Source organism: Arachis ipaensis, chromosome B01 (assembly GCF_000816755.2).
Source record: "Arachis ipaensis cultivar K30076 chromosome B01, Araip1.1, whole genome shotgun sequence".
Lineage (NCBI taxonomy): Eukaryota > Viridiplantae > Streptophyta > Magnoliopsida > Fabales > Fabaceae > Arachis > Arachis ipaensis.
Window position 1 is genome coordinate 22796841 of NC_029785.2, and position 15727 is coordinate 22812567.

A 15727-nucleotide genomic window follows, 5' to 3' on the forward strand; every position below is an offset into this window, starting at 1 on the left:
AACTCTTTTTTGGTTTTTTAGTTTTATAATATAGAAAATATTAAAAAAAACCGCTTTTTAATTTGTATATGGAAGCAAAGTATGTGTTAGACTCGCATATGGGGAGGAGATGTGCTTCACCTCGTTGTGGGATCAGAGGAAGCAGAATTCGGACCCTGCGACTCGCATCTCTCAAAACGGACGGTCCGAGTTGCATCCCTCAAAACGCACGGTCCGATTAGTGACAGGGAGGACACGTAGCGCGCAGAGGCTTCTCCCCAAGCGGTGGTGTAGCATCCAACATAGCCCCACACTCACCATCTGAGTTACACACTTTCACTCATTTACTCTGAAGCGTCACTTTCACCATTCTTCTTCTTCTTTCATTTCTCCAATCTTCCAAGCTTTGCATGGTGGAAGTTCAGTAAAAATGCCAAAGAAAAACAAAATTAAAGATGTAGATCGGCCTGAGCTTCATAAAAAAATATGAACTTAAAAAAAACACGAATTTCACTCATAACTATCAGTCACTTAAAAAAATATGAACTTAAAAAAATCAGTCACTTAAAAAACATGAACTTCACTAATAAATATCTTGGTTTCATGAAACACAGCAAAAAAACCAGGAACACAAGGCGTTGAAGAAGGAGAAGAAGACGTTGAAGAAGGAGAAGAAAACGCGACTAGATCTCTTTCCTCAGTTACACACTTTTATATATGTCCATATAACAAAATCGGACCCTTCGATTAGGTTATCCGGATTCAAAAAAATAATAAAAAAACCAACTCTTACCCTCCATTTCATCCCCATAACGTTCAAAAAATTTCCCATTACAAACAAAACGGAGGGTCCGAATTCCTCCTTCAGATACCAAATTTTCTCCGGCTGCAAATCGTACCATGCGATTTGTGCAGCAAATTTTTATGTCCGAAGAACTCGCACGATCCGAGTTGTTCTACCTTGGACTCAGAAAAAGCTATCCCACATTTTTGTCTTGTACATCATAGCTCCATATCTGAGAAGAACACACTCTACCCTTCCATATCCATAAAATTGAGCCAAAAAAATCTACTATGGTTTAGGTTACATTTTGAATATTTGATAGAAAATTAATGGTAGAATTTTCATGCTTAATAGAAATAATTTTTTTAGAGTTTAATTTTAATTAGTTACCCTTAAAATTAATAATAAACTAATCAATATAATTTAAATTGGATCGCTGCACTAATTTTTTTTCAATTAGGTCTCTTGTGACAATAATTGACTTAATTTTATAAGGACCCAACTAAAAAAAATTGGTGCAGGGAACCCAATAAAGAAAAAAAAGTGTAGGGATCCAATACAAAAATGTTTTAGTGCAAGAATTCAATTAAAAGAAAAAAAGTACAGGAACCTAATTAAAAATTTTACAAAATTATAGGGACTAACAAAATGATTAAACCTTAATTTAAATATAATTTCAAATAGTTTTTTGTATTATTTTTAAATGAACGTGAATTATATATTATTATGCAATTTTAAAAAAATAAACAAAATTGATCAAAACAAGAGCCATGATTCAATAATGAATTAATGACCCACATGAACAAAAAATAGTTTTTGTGCATACACTTATTCTTTTGCCCTTGGCCCTAACACTTCTCTTGCATTATCCAACATCACTAGATATCAACAAAGTATTTGTTGGTAAAAAAAAAAAAGTTACCTTTAGCCACCACAATTTTAGCCACCACAAACCTTCCCGTATATAAATAGTAACCCTTTTTTTGAGGTAATTGCGAATCAATATCCTCTTTCTTCTTTTTATTCACTACAAGAAATTGTGTAATTATTGATGCTAAAAGTCGACGGCAAAAATATTCATCGATATTGATCGACAGTTTGTCGTCGATAAAATGAAAAAAATAAATTAATAATAAAATATTAAAATCGATGACTGGATCATCTATTATTTTAGCAACTTAGACCATTTTAACATTACTGTCACATTGTCGACAGAGATTTTTTTCCCTTTAAAATCGACGAAAATATCGTCTATTTTAATATTTATTATATCGATGGCTTTTGGCGTTGATAAATTTGAACAATGGAGATCCTTTTTCAAAATTAGATAAGTGCCTTAGATTTATTATATAAAATAGACCGGTAAAGTGTTGATTTTTTTCCCAAATAAAATCGACGAAATTGCTATCGAGCGCCTTTTCCATTTCACCTTGCCATTTCACCAACTCTCCCTCTCCGATGCCGCTGAGCCTCTTCGCTCTGCTGCCACTGTGTCGTTGCTCTGCTGCTCCCGCACGTCGTCGCCCCATCGCACTTGCACCGCCATCCCTCCGAGTAGCACCTCCTTCTCTGTATGAATCTTTGGCAATTTGTCATATGAACCATTACGAGTGCTACTTTAATTTGCAACACATGATTTCACAGTTCTATTAATCTTGCAACATCGAATGAAATTCGGTTTTCTTTTTCTCTTTACTTTTCTATGTTGTTTTTCTTGTTTTGTGAAATGTGATTCCGAATTTCTAATTTTCGAATGGAGTTCTCTTTAGTTCATAATTTAAGCTTACACGTGAGCTTCGCCTTCTTTTCTGCTCTGCAAATTGTTGGTTTCTTTCTTTTTTTTGTTAACTGTAACTTGTGAGTATGCAATTTCAGTTAATATCTTCAACGTGTTAGAGATATCAATTATCGGAGCAGATATGCAGACTGTCGGTGATTCTTGCTCGATTTTCGTCTTCCTCTCTTCGAGTCTCAAGTAACGAGCACAAGCTTTTACTATTAACGTGATTTTTAATTTCTAATTATTCCTCTCTTTAATTTCTAATTTGATGCTTGTAAAACAGATGGAATCCTTATGCTACGGTGCTGAACAAAAAATTTTTCAGCAGGTGTAGAAGATGCGTGACCTCTTGGAGCGCTTGACGCCTGGCAGTGTGGTGTTAACACGTGCAGACAGAGACTCAGAAGAGACAAAGGTTGTCGGAGAGTGGGTTAATTAGAGGTGTTAGATTATGAGTTAATGAAGGTGAGTAATATGTTGGGCTTTTTGGTAATGCTGGAGGTTGTATTTTTGGTAACGAAAGGTTAAATGTAGTACTATTGAGTATTGATGAATATGAAAAAAAGTTAAGAAATTTTTTAATTTGTTGGCTAGAATTAGACCTTTATATTTTTGTAGATGAATAGCCCTTATATTCAGGGATTGACAAAAAGAAAATGTGTTTATAATTTGAGACTAAAACAAGTATGTATTTTGAGGGATTTTTTATTTAAATAAATAAAATAAAAGCATTAATTACCGAAATTGTAAATCTCGCTAAAATCGGTAATTAATTAGTTAATAAATTACATTTTAATTAGGAAAGCTAAAAATATAAAACTAATATTAAAATAGGATAGAGCTCGTCAAAATGAGAATTTTGATATCAATTTCAAAAATTTGGCCCAAAATCGGACCGAAAGGACCGAACCGGTTGAACCGGAGTCCAAACCGGACCCGTGGGTTCAACCGGACCCATAATATAAAAGAAGCATCAGCTTCTTCTTCCTCACTTCATACACCACGCAGCAAACAGAAAGGGGAAGAGGAGGAGATCCCTAACCCTCATCCAATCTTCAAACCACCGTATCTTCCTCGTTCGAGCTCCAATCGCCGCACTGTTCGCGGCCACGCGTCCAGCGCGTCGAGCTCTACCTTTCTATCGGATCAATTTCACTGGTAAGCTTCACTTTTGAGTCAAAATCTCTACCCTCTTTCTTTGGTGAAATTGAAAACCTATAGTGAATCTTGTCTAATTTTTGTGTTCTAGGTTCAAGTTAGCTTCTGGGATTTGTGGGCTCAAGCTATTGAGCATATGGGTATGGTAAGAATATCCTAACCCTAGTTCAATCTTGTATTTGTAATGAAACACACACACACACACACACACACACACACACACACACATGTTTTAGGTGTAGGTTAAGTGGTTGTTTATGCATTGGAATTGAATTGGGATTACTTGGAGGTTTGTTGGTGACCAAGGCTTGTTTTGGGGCTGTTTGATTGAGCTTGGAGGGTCTGTAATTTTGAGTTGTGAGGCTGCCTTGGGAGAACTAAGTGATCGGCCAAGGTATGGTTTAAGTTTCGCACGTTTAATATTTACGGTGTTGTGAAAACTTAGGTTAGAGGAACCATAGGATAAGTTGAATTATTTGTTGTATTTAATGATTAGCCTTGTAATGTTGTTGGAATAGATTTGTTGGTGGATATATATTGGAATTATGAGGTATGGAAGTTATTAATGGTATGCTCTTGTACTTATTTATGATGGATTATGGTTGGTGTTTGTTAATAAGGATGTAGAGTTGTGTTGTGGTGGTATTGCATATGTTGTAACTAATTATGTGATGATCAAAATTGCGTAAAACTTAGTCTTTGTTAAACCTCGAAATGTTTGGAACTGAACTGGAGAATTTGGGATCTTTTTGTTAAATATATGATTTATGGTGAATTTTCAAATTGTAGTCGTGGAATCTGATTTTTACTGCATAATTCTTAGAACAGCAGTAACTTGTTGGCTCTGCTGCGAAGATTCTAAAATGAATTTTGAAATGAAACCAATTTTAAATAAAGATTTAGTCCTATTATTTTAATATCACAAAATTTTAGAATGGTTGGACTTGTGATTTTAAAGATATGAATTTTTGAAATACGAAGCGTTATACAATAAAAGTCAGATTCTGTTTTCTTAGATCAGCAAATTTGAGAGTTTATAATTTCTGATTATGGATGGATATTCAGATGCAACCAATTGGAGGTGAAAATTAATTATTTTTATCAGTTGTGATTTAATTTTCAGGGCTGTCCATATTTTAATGAGTGAGTTATGGGACTTGGAAGAGGACATGTTCATTAGTTTTTAAAACAGAATTCTGCAGATAGTTACTCAACTTCCAAGTTACATAACTCACTCATTAAAACATGGACAGCCCTAAAATTTAAATCACAACTGCTAAGCATAATTAATTTTCACCTCCAATTGGTTGCATCTGAAAATCCATCCATAATCAGAAGTTATAAACTCTCAAAGTTGCTGATCTAAGAAAACAGAATCTGGCTTTTATTGTATAACACTTCGTATTTCAAAAATTCATATCTTTAAAATCACAAGTCCAACCATTCTGAAATTTTACAATATTAAAATAATAGGACTAAAGCTTTATTTAAAATTGGTTTCATTTCAAAATTCATTTTGGAATCTTCGCAGCAGAGCCAACAAGTTACTGCTGTTCTAAGAATTATGCAGTAAAAATCAGATTCCACGACAACAATTTGAAAATTCACCATAAATCATATATTTAACGAAAAGATCCCAAATTCTCCAGTTCAGTTCCAAACATTCCAAGATTTAAAAAGACTAAGTTTCACACAATTCCAATCATCACAGAATTAGTTACAGCATATGCAATACCACCACAACACAACTCTACATCCTTATTAACAAACACCAACCATAATCCATCATAAATAAGTACAAGAGCATACCATTAATAACTTCCACATCTCATAATTCCAATATATATCCACCAACAAATCTATTCCAACAACATTACAAGGCTAATCATTAAATACAACAAACAATTCAACTTATCATATGGTTCCTCTAACCTAAGTTTTCACAACACCGTAAATATTAAACGTGCGAAACTTAAACCATACCTTGGCTGATCACTTAGTTCACCCAAGGCAGCCTCACAACTCAAAATTACAGCCCCTCCAAGCTCAATCAAACAGCCCCAAAACAAGCCTTGGTCACCAACAAACCTCCAAGTAATCCCAATTCAATTCCAATGCATAAACACCCACTTAACCTACAGCTAATACATATATATATGTTCCAATTCAGTTTTCCAATACAAATACAAGATTGAGCTAGGGTTAGGGTATTCTTACCATACCCATATACTAAATAGCTTGAGTCCACAAGTCCCGAAAGCTAACTTGAACCTAGAACACAATTACTATGAGTTTGTGTGTTTTTCTGTGATTTCAGGTATTTTCTGGCTGAAATTGAGGGACCTGAGCAAAAATCTGATTCAGAGGCTGAAAAAGGACTGCAGATGCTGTTGGATTCTGACCTCCCTAAATTCAAAGTAGATTTTCTAGAGCTACAGAAGCCCAATTGGCGCGCTCTCAATTGCATTGGAAAGTAGACATCCTGGGCTTTCCAGCAATATATAATAGTTTATACTTTGCTCGAGATTTGATGGCCCAAACAGGCATTCCAAGTCAGCTCAAGAATTCTGGCGTTTAACTCCGAAACTGGCACAAAAGCTGGAGTTAAACGCCCAAACTGGCACAAAAGCTGGCGTTTAACTCCAAGAAAAGTCTCTACACGAAAATGCTTCAATTCTCAGCCCAAACACACACTAAGGGGGCCTGGAAGAAGATTTCTACATTAATTACTGATTTCTGTAACCCTAGGCTATTAGTTTTCTATAAATAGGACCTTTTGCTATTGTATTTGGATATACTTTTGATATTTGATAAGTCTTATACTATCTTAGACACGTTTGGAGCTGGCCTCACGGCCATGCCTGGACCTTGTTCTTATGTATTCTCAACGGTGGAGTTTCTACACACCATAGATTAAGGTGTGGAGCTCTGCTATTCTTCATGAATTATTAAAAGTTTTGATTCTCTTTATTTTCTTTTTCCATATAAGTTTCGAAAATAAAAAAAATTTTATAAAACCATAAAAATCAAAAATATTTTATGTTTCTTGTTTGAGTCTAGTATCAATTTTTAAGTTTGGTGTCAATTGCATTCTTCTTGCATTTTTCGAAAACAAGCAATATGTTCTTCATTGATCTTCAAGTTGTTCTTGATGATTTCATTGCTTTGATCTTTAAATTCTCTTGTTTTGTATGTTTTGTTGTTTCTTACATGCATTTTTACATTGTTATAGTCCTTAGTATACAAACTTTTATGTTTGGTGTCTTGCATGCATTGTTTATTTGATCCTAGTTGCATTTTTATTGTTTCTCATCATCAAAAATTCAAAAATATTTTTAAAACTATGTCTTTTCAAGTCAATAATACAGAGAATTGAAGATTCAGAACATTTAGCAGAGGAATTAAACAGAAAAAGCTGGGCGTTCAAAACACCCAGTGAAGAAGGAAAACTGGCGTTTAAACGCCAGCCAGGGTACCTGGCTGGGCGTTTAACGCCCAAAAAGGTAGAGATTTGGGCGTTAAACGCCAGGATGACACTAGAGGGAAGATTTTGTTTTTAATTCACATTTTTTTCAAGTTTTCATATTTTTTTCAAAATCAAATCTTTTTCAAATCATATCTTTTCAATCATATCTTTTCAATCATATCTCTTCAAAATCAATTTCTTTTTATTTTTTTTATTTATAACTATTTTTGAAAATCCTTGCTAAAATTAAAGATTTACTTCAAAATTTTCAAGTTGTTACTTGCCTATTAAGAAAGGATCAAATTTTAAATTTTAAGAATCATATCTTTTAATTTCTTGTTAGTCAAGTAATCAACTTTAATTTTAAAAAAATTTTCTTTTTCTAAATTGATTTTCAATCATATCTTTTCAAACATATCTTTTCAATCACATCTTTTTTAAAATTAATTTTTTCAATCATATCTTTTTTTAATTTCAAAATCTTTTTCAAAAATCACTTAATTTCTTTCCTAATCTTAATTTTCGAAAATCTCAATCAAATTTTCAAATTTCTTTTTATTATTTCAAAATCTTTTTAATTTATTTTCGAAAATTCTTCCCCTCTTCTCACATCCTTCTATTTAAGGGACTAACACTCCTCCTCAAGGTGCAATTCGAACTCTATCCTTCTTTATATGTTCGAATTCTCTTCTATCTACCTCCTCCTTCTATTCTTCTTTTCCTCTGACACCTCAAGGAATCTCTATACTGTGACATAGAGGATTCTCTACTTTCTTGTTCTCTTCTCTTTCATATGAGCAGGAACAAAGATAAATGCATACTTGTTCAAGCTGATCCTGAACCTGAAAGGACCTTGAAGAGAAAGCTAAGAGAAGCTAAAGCACAATTCTCTCTAGAGGGCCTAACAGAGCTCTTCAAAGAAGAAGAAATCATGGCAGCCGAAAACAACAATGCCAACAATGCAAGGAAGGTGCTTGGTGACTTTACTGCACCTACTCCTGATTTCTGTGGGAGAAGCATCTCTATCCCTGCCATTGGAGCAAACAACTTTGAGCTTAAGCCTCAATTAGTTTCTCTAATGCAACAGAATTGCAAGTTTCATGGACTTCCATTAGAAGATCGGCTCAGAACAAAATATTGACCCAGCAAGTCAATATGATTTCTCAGAGTCTGAATGGATTGCAAGCTGCATCCAACAGTACTAAAAAAGCATCTTCTGAAGAAGAAGCTTATGATCCCGAGAATCCTGCAATGGCAGAGGTGAATTACATGGGAGAACCTATGCAAACACCTATAATCCTTCATGGAGAAATCACCCAAATCTCTCATGGAAGGATCAATAGAGACCTCAACAAGGTTTCAACAACAACAATGGTGGAAGAAACAGGTTTAGCAATGGCAAGCCTTTTCCATCATCTTCTCAGCAACAGATAGAGAATTCTAAGCAGAGCCACTCTGACTTAGCAACCATTGTCTCTGGAAAGTTCTCAATCCCTTGTACCATAGGCACCATGACTTTTGAGAAGGCTCTGTGTGACCTAGGGTCAAGCATAAACCTTATGCCTCTCTCTGTAATGGAGAAGCTAGAGATCATTGAGGTACAAGCTGCAAAAATCTCACTAGAGATGGCAGACAATTCAAAGAAACAGGCTTATGGACTTGTAGAGGATGTCTTGGTAAATGTTGAAGACCATTACATCCCTGCTGATTTCATAATCCTAGAAACTGGGAAGTGTATGGATGAATCCATCATCCTTGGCAGATCCTTCCTAGCCACAGCAAAGGCTGTGATTGATGTTGACAGAGGAGAATTGATCATTCAAGTGAATGAAGACTCCCTTGTGTTTAAAGCTCAAGGATATCCCTCTGTAACCGTGGAGAGGAAGCATGAAGAGCTTCTCTCAATACAGAGTCAAATAGATCCCCCACAGTCAAACTCTAAGTTTGGTGTTGGGAGGCCACAACCAAACTCTAAGTTTTGTGTTGAACCCCCACATTCAAACTCTAAGTTTGGTGTTGGGAGGTTCCAACATTGCTCTGAATATCTGTGAGGCTCCATGAGAGCCCACTGTCAAGCTATTGACATTAAAGAAGCGCTTGTTGGGAGGCAACCCAATCATTACTATTCTATGATAATTTTCTATTTTCTATTGTTATTTTATGTTTTCTATAGGTTGATGATCATGTGAAGTCACAAAAATAATTGAAAAAGCAAAAATAGAAGGAAAAACAGAATGAAAAATAGAACACCCTAGAGGAGAAACTTACTGGCGTTTAAACGCCAGTAAGGGTAGCAGAATGGGCGTTAAACGCCCAGTCTGGCACCATTCTGGGCGTTTAACGCCAGAAAAGGGCACCAGACTAGCGTTTAACACCAGGAATGGGCAAGAAGCTGGCGTTAAATGCCAGAAATAGGGCAGCAGCCTGGCGTTTAACGCCAGGATTGGCAGAAAGGGGCGTTTTGCACGCCACTTGGTGCAGGGATGAGATATCCTTGACACCTCAGGATCTGTGGACCCCACAGGATCCCCACCTACCCCACCACTCTCTCTCTTCTTCACCCATTCACCAATCACCTCAATCCCTCTTCCCCAAAAACCCCTCACCTATCAAATCCCACCATTCTCTTCACCACTCACATCCATCCTTCATAAAACCCTACCTACCTCACCATTCAAATTCAAACCACTTTCCCTCCCAAACCCACCCTCTATGGCCGAACCATACACACCCCTCTCACTCCTATATAAACCCATCTTCACTCCTTCATTTTCACACAACCTGAACACCACTTCTCTCCCTTGGCCGAAACACAAAGCCCACTACATCTCCTCTATTTCTTCTTCTTCTACTCTTTTCTTTCTTCTTTTGCTCGAGGACGAGCAACCTTCTAAGTTTGGTGTGGTAAAAGCTAAAGCTTTTTATTTTTCCATAACCATTTATGGCACCAAAGGCCGGAGAAACCTCTAGAAAGAGGAAAGGGAAGGCAAAAGATTCCACCTTCGAGTCATGAGAGATGGAGAGATTCCTCTCAAGGGTGCATCAAGACCACTTATATGAAGTTGTGGCCAAGAAGAAGGTGATCCCCGAGGTCACTTTTAAGCTCAAAAAGAATGAGTATCCGGAGATCCGACATGAGATCCGAAGAAGAGGTTGGGAAGTTCTCACCAACCCCATTCAACAAGTCAGAATCTTAATGGTTCAAGAGTTCTATGCCAATGCATGGATCACCAAGAACCATGATCAAAGTGTGAACCTGGACCCCAAGAATTGGCTTACAATGGTTCGAGGGAAATACTTGGATTTTAGTCCGGAAAATGTAAGGTTGGCATTCAACTTGCCCAGGATGCAAGGAGATGCACACCCCTACACTAGAAGGGTCAACTTTGATCAAAGATTGGACCAAGTCCTCATGGACATATGTGAAGAGGACGCTCAATGGAAAAGAGATTCAAGAGGGAAGCCGGTTCAACTAAGAAGGCATGACCTCAAGTCCGTGGCTAGGGGACGGTTGGAGTTCATCCAACGCTCAATCATTCCCACTAGCATCCGGTCCGAAGCTACTATATACCAGGCTATCATGATACATAGCATCATAATTGGAGAGGAAGTGGAAGTTCATGAGGTTATATCCCAAGAACTCTACAAGGTGGCGGACAAGTCCTCTCCTTTGGCAAGGTTAGCCTTTCCCCCATCTCATTTGTCACCTTTGCAATTTGGTTGGAATTGACATAGAGGGAGACATTCTCATTGATGAGGACAAACCCATCACTAAGAAAAGGATGGAGAAAACAAGAGAACCTCATCAAGAGCATGAGGAAATTCCTCATCATGAAATCCCTGAGATGCCTCAAGGGATGCATCTTCTTCCATAAAATTATTGGGAGCAAATCAACACCTCCCTAGGAGAATTAAGTTCCAACATGGGACAACTAAGGGTGGAGCACCAAGAGCATTCCATCCTCCTCCATGAAATTAGAGAAGATCAAAGAATCATGAGAGAGGAGCAACAAAGGCAAGGAAGAGACATTGAGGAGCTCAAGCACTCCATAAGATCTTCAAGAGGAAGAACAAGCCGCCATCACTAAGGTGGACCCGTTCTTTATTTTCCTTGTTCTTTATTTCCTGTTTTCCGAAAATTGTGCTTTATGTTTATTTATGTTTGTGTCTTTATTACATGATCATTAATGTCTATGCCTTAAAGCTATGAAAATGAATCCATCACATTTCTTAAATGAAAAATGTTTTTAATTGAAAAAGAAAAAGAAGTGCATGAATTTCAAATTTTAAAACAGTTTAATTATTTTGATGTGGCGGCAATACTGTTGTCTTTCTGAATAAATGCTTGAACAGTGCATATTTTTTAATTTGATTGTTTATGAATGTTAAAATTGTTGGCTCTTGAAAGAATGAAAGGAAAAGGAGAAATGTTATCTGATGATCTGAAAAATCATAAAATTGATTCTTGAAGCAAGAAAAAGCAGTGAAAAACTTGCAAAAAAAAGAGAGAGAAAAAGAAAAGCAAGCAGAAAAAGCCAATACCCCTTTAAACCAAAAGGCAAGGGTGATAAAAAGGATCTAAGGCTTTGAGCATCAGTGGATAGGAGGGCCCACAGGAATAAAATCCTGGCCTAAGCGGCTAAACCAAGCTGTCCCTAACCATGTGCTTGTGGCGTGAAGGTGTCAAGTAAAAACTTGAGACTGAGCGGTTAAAGTCGAGGTCCAAAAAAAAAAGAAGAGTGTGCTTAAGAACCCTGGACACCTCTAATTGGGGACTCTAGCAAAGCTGAGTCACAATCTGAAAAGGTTCACCCAGTTATGTGTCTGTGGCATTTATGTATCCGGTGGTAATACTGGAAAACAAAGTGCTTAGGGCCACGACCAAGACTCATAAAGTAGTTGTGTTCAAGAATCAACATACTTAACTAGGAGAATCAATAAGACTATCTGGATTCTGAGTTCCTATAGATGCCAATCATTCTGAACTTCAAAGGATAAAGTGAGACGCCAAAACTGTTCAGAAGTAAAAAGCTAAAAGCCCCGCTCATCTAATTAATACTAATCTTCATAGATGTTTTTAGAATTCATTGTATATTCTCTTCTTTTTATCCTATTTGATTTTCAGATGCTTGGGGACAAGCAACAATTTAAGTTTGGTGTTGTGATGAGCGGATAATTTATACGCTTTTTGGCATTGTTTTTAGTATATTTTTAGTATATTTTAATTAGTTTTTATTATATTTTTATTAGTTTTTATTTAAAAATTATACTTCTGGACTTTACTATGAGTTTGTGTATTTTTCTGTGATTTCAGGTATTTTCTGGCTGAAATTGAGGGACCTGAGCAAAAATCTGATTCAGAGGCTGAAAAAGGACAGCAGATGCTGTTGGATTCTGACCTCCCTGCACTCAAAGTGGATTTTCTGGAGCTACAAAAGCCCAATTGGCGCGCTCTCAACTGCGTTGAAAAGTAGACATCCTAGGCTTTCCAGCAATATATAATAGTCCATACTTTGCTCGAGATTTGATGGCCCAAACAGGCGTTCCAAGTCAGCTCAAGAATTCTAGCGTTTAACTCCGAAACTGGCACAAAAGCTGGAGTTAAACGCCCAAACTGGCACAAAAGCTGGCGTTTAACTCCAAGAAAAGTCTCTACACGAAAATGCTTCAATTCTCAGCCCAAGCACACACCAAGTGGGCCCGAAAGAAGATTTCTGCATTAATTACTGATTTTTGTAACCCTAGGCTACTAGTTTTCTATAAATAGGACCTTTTGCTATTGTATTTGGATATACTTTTGATCTTTGATAAGTCTTATGCTATCTTAGACACGTTTGGGGCTGGCCTCACGGCCATGCCTGGACCTTGTTCTTATGTATTCTTAACGGTGGAGTTTCTACACACCATAGATTAAGGTGTGGAGCTCTGCTGTTCTTTATGAATTAATACAAGTACTATTGTTTTTCTATTCAACTCAAGTCCATTTCTTCTCCAAGATATTCATTCGTTCTTCAACTTGATGAATGTGATGATCCGTGACACTAATCATCATTCTCACCTATGAACATGTGCCTGACAACCACCTCTGTTGAGGTTCAAAGGGAACAAAGCATCTTCATACGCTTATCTGAAATCCACCAATGAATTACATAAGTATCTCTATCTTTGTTTTATGTTTTATTCATCTTTTAATTATCAACCCTCCATCACCATTTGAATCTGCCTGAATGAGATTTACAAGATGACCATAGCTTGCTTCAAGCCGACAATCTCCGTGGGATCGACCCTTACTCACGTAAGGTTTATTACTTGGACGACCCAGTGCACTTGCTGGTTAGTTGTGCGGAATTGTGACAGAGTGTGATTCACGTTTGAGAGCTCCAAGTCTTTGGCGCCATTGTTGATGATCACAATTTCGTGCACCAAGTTTCAATGCTATTGGATTTAATTTTAATTTTATATGGAATTTTAGATATCATATGCTGCTGCTGTTTTCTGGTTTCTAAGCACTGCAGAGCAAGTCAGCATTTCTACTCTGTTTTTGAGGCTAGTTAAATCAGAAAATTATAATTTTTGGTTTGTTAGAAAGCTTATTTCGAGATGAACGTCTGGACATAAAGTTTGCCCAATTCTGAGTTCATTTGTTATATTAAAAACAGAAAATAAAATAGAGTGTCGAGGATGTCTTAGTGATAGTCATGGGTCCGAGAAGTCAAAGATTAATCTTCATGTTATGTGATTGATTTAATGTTAGAGTTGGGTTGATTTTAAGATTATTCGATATTAGAAAGATTAAGAGTTTGATAAACGGTTTGGTCAGGACCCAGAAAGGGTAAACGTGCTGAATTATAAGATAATGATGATGAAAAATGTGAAAGGGAAGTTGTTAATAAAAGGAGTTAACATGCCATGGCTTGATGAATGATTAAATAATGATTATGACTATGAAATGGCTTATGAATGATGATATCTGAGATACGAGTTTCTCTAGGTAAAAACCGTGGCTGGCCACCACGTGTTCCAGGTTGAATCTCGATACTCTGTTGACCCTACATCATAAGGGTGACCGGGCACGTATAAATTCCCAGGTATGGATATCCCCATTGAGTGATTTATATGATGATTAAATGTGAACTCTATGCATAGACTCTTGGGGATGCACGACGGGGGACAGTCTAAGGTTTTCGGACTTGTCGGGTTGGCTGGATAACCGACAGATGGGCCCCATCAGCCATAGGACAGACATGCATCATATGCATTTGTTTGTTTTGATTGCTATGCATTTTCTGGGTTTGCCTAATTTATATATATCACATGCTATCTGTTCTACTTGCTATTTGTACTATCTGCTCACTACTTGTGCGTGGACTTGTTTAGTTGCTTGTTTATGTTGCATTTTGGATGATGGAGGGATGGAAGAGATGGAGAAATGGTTGGATGTCAGATTAGGATTGAACTTGAGTAAGTTAGGTAGACTTAGAATACCTACCCCTGTTTATGGCTTCTGTTCAGTACTTGAGTTGGATAACTGAATAATAGAGTTCTAGGATTGCCTATGGCATTGTCAGGACCTTATTTATTATACGTATGGCACTTTTACCATGCTGAGAACCTCCGGTTCTCATTCCATATTGTATTGTTGTTTTTCAGATGTAGGTCGAGAGGCTCCGTGCTAGGCGTCTAGATCCTGCGAAGCGAAGTAGTCCTTTGGTGTATTTTGGTTTCCTGTTGTATATATGTATATATGTATTTAGCTTACTCTCCAAGTAACTTATGTATGCTGCTCCTCTTAGAGGTTGAGGGAGAGATAGGAGTTTATTTTGGTATTTTGGTGTATTTTGGGGATACATATGTAAGTTTTCTTTTAATAATAATAATAATAATAATAGAGAAAAGGATACCTAACTAGGAGCCTTGAAAAAACGGATAAAACAAAATCGCAAAATAAAAAGCGCAACGCTCAGAAAAGGATTACTTGCGTGCTAAGACATCTAATAGGAACATGATAAAGATAAGCAAAAGAATAAAAAAAAAGAGAAGGAAACAACATAACTAGCCCCTGACTCAGCCTGCGAAGCTAAGGCTGACCAGAGGATATATATATACATATGAACATACATAGTGTTCCGAGGGTTACCTGAAACTGGAGGTCGATCTCGGTCGAGATCTTCTGTACGGGTCGGTACCGACGTGTACGGCTGGTGAGTGGCGGCCGGAACGGTTGCGTCCGACTCGTTGATCTAGCTGCACTGCTGATCCTTTGTCACCGGAGGGTGGGGGTACCTGCAAGAGACTCCGATGCTTAAGTTAGCATGGGTATTAAACAGGTTTTTAGTAGAATCAGAGTATGAGTTATACCTAGGTACTCCAGTGTATTTATAATGGCGTGGGCTGACCTTTCTGATAAGATAACTTAGTTATCTTATCTTTATCTTATCTTATTTTGAGTGAAGTCAGCTTATCTTCAAGGGAACCGCCTTTATCTCTATAGGCTTGGATTGCCTTTGGATTTGGGTCGTGTTCCTCTATTTGGGCCCTTTACTGGGCTTTCCTGTCGATT

At 37.0% G+C, this 15727-nt stretch overlaps 1 long non-coding RNA gene across 3 annotated transcripts; it reads left to right on the forward strand.

Annotated features, from left to right (window-relative positions):
- On the forward strand, positions 3442 to 14844 carry LOC107617212. Of its 3 annotated transcripts, none has more exons than XR_002359544.1 (3): positions 3442 to 3846; positions 3938 to 4095; positions 14818 to 14844. It is a non-coding gene; the product is annotated as an uncharacterized LOC107617212 (long non-coding RNA). The 3 variants fall into 3 exon arrangements; XR_002359543.1 differs by lacking the exon at positions 14818 to 14844 and having other exon boundaries at positions 3448 to 3701; positions 3793 to 3846; positions 3938 to 5496; XR_002359542.1 differs by lacking the exon at positions 14818 to 14844 and having other exon boundaries at positions 3443 to 3846; positions 3938 to 5496.